General features: G+C 34.8%; 1 pseudogene; it reads right to left on the bottom strand.

Annotated features, from left to right (window-relative positions):
• Nucleotides 1-214: 214 nt before the first annotated feature.
• Nucleotides 215-900, bottom strand: LOC113254921 (platelet-activating factor acetylhydrolase IB subunit alpha2-like; annotated as a pseudogene).
• Between the last annotated feature and the right edge of the window lie 6,163 nt (nt 901-7,063).

Consider the following 7,063-nt stretch of genomic DNA (forward strand, 5'->3'; position numbering starts at 1 on the left):
CCGGCCCAATCTTCCTTGACTAATTTTTATCCCATGCCAAACCAAACTTCTATGTATAGGACCAGTTTAAATCCCTCCTGCCCTTCAAACACTAGATATGAACATCCAGGAACATTCTATACAATGCAAAGTGCCTTACGAGAAGGATTCTGTAGTACCAGCGATTTAACTAATCTGAGGAAGCCTGGGTGCTCTTAAAACTGATGGGAGCTAGTCAGGCAATGGTGGTTTGTTTCTCCACAGGTGTGTCCTCCAACAACTGCATGATGAGTTCATTCAGAGGTTTGTAGAACTCTGTCTAAACCCTCCCGTGAGATGCAGGAAATCAAACGTGTGGTGGCGGCGGAGGGTGCCATCTGAGTGCACGAAGCCCCCATCTGTATCCACTACTGAACACTGGCAACCTTCAGCAGGGAAACCGTAAGGAGTTGGTTCACCTTGGCATTCTTTCGCCTCAAAGGGTTGGGTTTCTCACCTCAAGGAAACAAACCCAGTACAAAGATTTTGGCCTGTGGCTACCTTGTGTTGATAAGTTGTATGATGGCTTCAATTCCATCTGCTACTCTTCTGCCATGTTTTCATGCTTGTTTGTTCCCTCCCAGACAACAGTGACCTTAGGCTAATATTCTCCGGGTCTCCATCCTTTAGTCTGCATAAAGTAAGTCTTGTTGCATCTCCTCCAGTTCCAAAATTCCGTGCATGAAGTGGGGAAAAAAGCTCTCACCATATTTCATACTGGTACATCAACTGCACAATGGAGTCCCCCACAAACAGTACATCAGGTTCATTGTCTTTACAGTCCAGGACAAATCTGTTATGCCGAGACACCCACCTGTCATCTCTTTGAATATACTCTGCTGCATGTGGAATAGCTGCTGGGTTTGAGTCCCCTTGGCTCATTACACACTCAGGCAGAGTGTCCACATGGGCCCCAAGCAGCTGCGGCATCTGCGGATGGCGCATCTGTACCTCACTCAGTCCCAGAGCCCGGCGCCAGCGTATCCCTCCTTGAACCCCAGCACCGGCAGCAGTTGCTCCTCCTCCTCTCTTGACCATGACAGCAAAGGCAGCTTTTCTTGGACCTCTTCTGCAAATATGCTGCATTAAATGCTTTATGTTTGCTTTTCTTCTAAGATCCAGCAGAGTGTTAGTGGGTGTGTTGTACAGGGTAGATCTAATGACTAAGACTCAATTACTTCATCTGACTTACAGAGATAAGTATAAGTATGTAGCTGGGTTGCACAGAGGAGTACAGATAATTGATTCATCACTACTAATTATGTTTTACAAGAAAAAGAAACCAACTATATATTATAAAAAGAAAAATGTCTCAGTACGTAGTTAAATATCTATTTTCCCTTTTTCATTCCAACCTAGGCTGTATATCTTTTAACCAGACTAAGAAATTCTCTTGAAAGAATTAATCAGCTTACTTCACTAACTGAAAACACACAATTTGAGTGACCTATTTTGTGGTAGGTCCATAAAGATCAAATAAACAAATAAAAATAAATAAGCTCATATACTATCTACCCAAAGAGACATACATGTGAAGACCTTGCAATAAGCCCAATTAATGCTGTGAAGCAAAGTAAGTGACAACAGAAGCAGAGGAAACAAGTCAAGGAATAGAGATGTACAAATGCAATTCTTCTTCTTCTTTTTTTTTCTTTCCCAAATGTAATTCTTTCTCAAGAAAACCATGAGCTTTTGCTGTAATTAGAATGTGAGGAAGAAATTGCAACTGAAATTTGGAAGGGCAGTTTGTTGCCAGACAGTGGAAGATCTTGAATGCAATATAAAGGAGTTTGGATTAGAAAAGATCTAAAAGTTTGGTAAGGAGAGTGGTATGATCAAATATTAGTTTTAGAAAGAAAAGTCTGGCTGGCATATGGAACATGGTTTAGAGTGAATAACAACTAAAGCAAAAAGATTAGTTTTACAAGCTCGGATGAGAGACAGTTAAAACTGATATAGGGTAATAGTAATATATATATTGCAATAAAATAGTTGTATTCTTCATGTGGTACTGGGAAAAGGGAAAGTAGAAGAAAATAGAGAGTTGGTGAAAAAGAAGAAGGATGGGGCTTATATACACAGGCTGGAGGATCCAAGAAAATCCAGAGGTTGGGGTGAAAATCAGAAGAGAAGAAAGAAGTAAAGTAAAGGGGAAGTGGGAAATCACAATTCATACCTCCCTGTTGTCAAGAAATTATTTTGAACCAAAGAAAAAAAATTTTTTTTCTGAAATAAAGCCTTCTAATTCTTTGCCCTATGGGATGTTTTCACCATATACATTTAGTTAACATGTAAGCTTTTAGGAACTATAGCATACAACACTGCTTCCAGGAGCTTTGAAATCTAACAACTAAAATGTTCTCCGGAATTCAGGCCTCTTTCTTTCTTTCTTTCTTTCTTTCTTTCTTTCTTTCTTTCTTTCTTTCTTTTTTTCTTTTTTTTTTTTTCCTGACCATACTGTTAAGCAGCACTGCAAAATTGGTTTTGTTATTAGCGTAGGGCTTCTAGTAAGCACTTTTACTTTTTAAAAGGGTGAATATCACAGACCCTTATGCCCTGAGTAATTGAGATATCAGTATAGCCTTAATTTTATTCATGGAGATTTACATTCAATTTCCATTAACCTTAATAGGAAGCCATTACCTAACTGGCACGGGTTATTGGTAATTCAGAATAATTCAAGATAGACTTACTTCATTTGATATTTTTTGTTACAAATGTCAACAACTTCCATTTAAAACTAAGTATGCATCATGTTATCTACTCCTAGGCAATTCTGCACATGGGTAAAACTAATCATTTTATAGGAAATTAAATATTTAAAAAAGCATTGAATCTTCTAAGAATGTTTAAGTATCTTTTAAAAAATACTCAGTTCTTAAAATTATTTTATGAAATGTCTAATAACCTGGGAAGTTATCTAAGAGAAATTTTCTTCCTGATATCTGAATACAGATTCAAACAGCAAAACAAAACAACACAAAGCATCAGCACATGTCAAATATAAAATTAAATACAAAGCTTTGGATTAATATTCAGTTTTTAAAATATATTTAGGAATTTGTATAATTTAGATGATTGAATTATGTAAATTCAAATCTATAAGACTGGGGAACAGAAATGAATGTGAATTTAGATTACAGGTGAAATATTAAAATTAAAAATTAAAATTAAACATTAGATGGTTATATATGAATATGTGTATATACATGAATTAATAAGAGTGCCAGTTCATGTTCATCTATAATTAAGGTGGTTGTAGAAAAACACATACACACATACACACAAGAATCACTATGAGAACATCACCCTTAAAGTCTTCCTTGACATTTAAATTTGCATATTAATTTTTTTTTAATTTGTGTATTTAAACAGCATTTATAGTTACGTGTTTTCTATGTATTTGGAGCAGAATTAATTATTATGGAATAATCAATAAAAGTATATTCCACCTTTCATTTGCCACATTTTCCATGCAGCAAAATTAGAATAATATGAGCTAAAATCCTCTATTCCTAGAAAGAATTAAAAGATATTTGTATAATGACTGCTAAAATACAACTAGTTGATTGTATGTCTGTACAAGTCAAATTTCCAAAATTTAAAGCTGTTTTAATGTTATAATAGAAATATATTAAATTTCTTAGGCTATTGTTTTAACTGTTTTCCAAGGACAACTTTATAAAAAGTCAATGAGTGGTCCTAATATTTAGCAGTTTACAAGTGAAGTAAGCCTGGCTCTGCTAATCTTTTTGCTGTTTATATCTAACCTGTGATTAAAGCAAGAGGTGGAAAAATAGAAGTGATTGCAGTCTTCTGAGCCAACGTTTTTCAAAGTCTATGTCATTGGGCATTCAGCTTATTGGGGATTTCAATTAAATGTGTATCTGATTCGGTAGGTCTGGAGTGAAGGATCTAAGACTACCTCTCTATTAACCTCCTAAATAATGCCAGTATTGATACTCGAAGGATACTTTGGGTAAAAGTCCATTTCTCCTAATTTTCCAAATGAGTAAATAAACTCAGAGAACCCCTTGACTCCCAAAGATCATAAAACTGATTGTGGGCAGAATCCAAACTATATAGTTATTGTTATTCTGTTAGTGACTTATAAATATTCTTTTTGTTTCTAAATATTGATTATATCATTCTCTATGTCACAGAATTTATATTTTAGTTTAATTTAATTCAGAACTACATCACTGTTAGTGACATTCTCTAATAAGTTATTGATAGTAGAAGGGAAACTGTTAAGTTAGGCAGAACACTGATATCCCTTAGGAAAAATGAGAAATTAAACCTAAACCAATATCGGAAGGAACAGTGGCCTGTAATAACAATATAATACCTTACGTGTGTTGGTGGTATGGAGAATTAAATATGGAAGTACTGTATTGTGTCTTAATTTTGGTATGATGATTCAATTCGATTGACACAAATAATTCATTTGAAACTAATCTTTAAACCTTTGTACATATTTCCCCCTTGTGAGTTTAGTCAAGCATGCCAAATCATTGCAACAGAGTTCTCAACCGGTATGGAGATTTTCTTTAGCATGTATAATGAAGTTCATTGTAAACTGGAGTAAGGTTACTACTAGATCTGCCAGCTTGCTTTAAACCAGAATGAGAAAGCATAGGTAGCTGATTTGTATTGATGCAATCTCTAATTTGATTATGTTTCAATCATTCCAAAAGCTTTTAAAATGTGCTGTGGAATGAAGCTGGACGATTACACATTGTCTTCCACTAATAATAGGTACAAATTCAGCACATTTTAAAAGCCTGCATGAATGTGTCAGTTTATAGGAGTGGTATTGATATTATCTACAACGATGCATTTCAAGGAGAAAACAAACAGTGAGATAAATGGAAATACAACTATTTTTTGAATAGACTCCTTCTTAGGGAAAATTTCTCCTTATGTGTAAAGCTTTCAAGGAAAACAGTAAGCTAGCAGTCAAAAATAATCAGTAGTCTCAAGTAGCTGGAATTTTGTCAAGTGGGTTCATTCATATACTGGTCAGTCCCTAAGTATGTTAACTATCTCACAGGGAAAGACCTGGGTCATGGCATCTCCTAAAGCAACTATTTTCGCACTTGCATGAAGGACAGAGGGACATAGCTGACAATAATTAAAAATAAAAAAGAAAGGAAGAAAGAAAACAAAACAAACAAACCAACAAAAACCTGTGTTTTCAAGGTCTCTTTTATTTCCCACTTTAGACTGCTTAGGGCTCCATACTTGGTCCATTTCTCCCAATAACACCCAGCTCTGGGTTTTTCCTACTGTCTTCCCTCATGCAAAGTAAGAACACTTCTCCTTCATCTTTCTAACCTGGTCTCCTGTTGATAGAACAGTCTGTTTCATTGCAGTGGTGATTAACACTTCCACTTGTTTATCAATGACTCATGAATTATGGAATATATAGTTTTGATAATGACACAAAGTGTTGGATTTAGAGAATATGATATATTATTCCACTCATTCAACACATTTATACTGTGCAATTAACATAGTCAACACTCTGCACTTTGCAGGACTAAATTACAGAGGTACAAATGATATATCATACCTCTTACAACCTAGAAAATAACAATAAACACAGAAATTTCAGGCACCTTAGAAATCCTCTGGGTGCACAATACTGTATATTTTGAGATGTTTGGGAATCTATAAATTATAAAACATAATTAACTATAGGTTGTGCCTATGTATGAGACTGTCTATGGAAAAGTAAAAGAGTCAAATGAGTCATTTTTTGTTTTATTCTAGGCATTTTAGTTTTACACTCTGTACAGAGAACACGGAAATGTATTTACTATGGACTAGTTCAGAACCAAATGAAACATTAGTAATATATGCAATCTGAAGAATGCACTTGCATTATATCTCAAAGATTCATTTTATATTACTAGAATCCAAGGCAACTCCAAATGTAACTGGTGAGCCAAAATCAATCTAAGATCTAGAATTATGGAAAATTGAGCGCACACATGCACACACAGAGTCACACACAGGTATGCACACATGTGCTGATAGTTTTTCTTTCTTTTGTTTTCTTTCCCCAAATATCACAACGCGAAAAATGATAAAAACAGACTGGAGCTAATGTAGAAGAGCAGTTCGATAACTTAGTAGCAGATAAGAAACTACCTAACAGCATAATTTGGCCCTTACAGCCACTGGCGACATTTCTAAACATCTAATTACACACTTGAACCTCTTTCTAGAGTTCAACGTGAAGTTAAAGCTCACCTCGGGGGTTACTATAAACGTGTGCATTGTCAAATCTTAACTTTTCTCTGCATGGCTAGAAGGAATGCTAATTTCCACAGCTCTGTAATCCGACATTTCATTTACAACATTCTTCACGTTGGTTTGTCTCTCTAACTGCAGAGTTTATTTGTGCCTATTTCTGTTCCATTTTTGTAACAAACAGATGGAACCATAAAACAGTATTATTTCATTAATATGTGTTTGCTTTCTAGATACATCACAAAAGTTATTCTCAAAAAGATTATATGTATCATATAGTTATATTTTCCAAACCCCCTCAATTCAGTGGTTAATTCAAAAAGTCTCTTCTGAAGATATATTGCTACCATTTTGATTAATATCTCTTGGCATAACAGCTTCCCATTTAGCTGCAAAATTGTATTCTAATTAAATTCTTTTCAAGAAGCTATGCAAATTATTGGCAGTCTTAATGCTCCCAGCTTGTATCTTTTCTTCCACTGAAAGATTTCAGAAGTTTTACGCACAATTAATTTACTAGCGACAATATCTTTATGCATGTGATTCTTAATACTGTATTATTTGGGCATATCTCCTACCTTTAAAAGAAAATCCAGGAGATAGAGACATTTTTCAATTTTCATTTTCTCTAACTGCAAATTAATTTCATTTTGATAGCTGAGTTGAACTTTTGGAAAACTTACTTCTACAGAAAGTTTTCATCAATGATTTTGTATCAAAGCCCAAATTTCAAATAGGCAGACATTCCTTTCATTCTCTTCATCACATGGTTGTGTCAGCAAAGAGC

This window comes from Ursus arctos, unplaced genomic scaffold (assembly GCF_023065955.2).
Source record: "Ursus arctos isolate Adak ecotype North America unplaced genomic scaffold, UrsArc2.0 scaffold_5, whole genome shotgun sequence".
NCBI lineage: Eukaryota > Metazoa > Chordata > Mammalia > Carnivora > Ursidae > Ursus > Ursus arctos.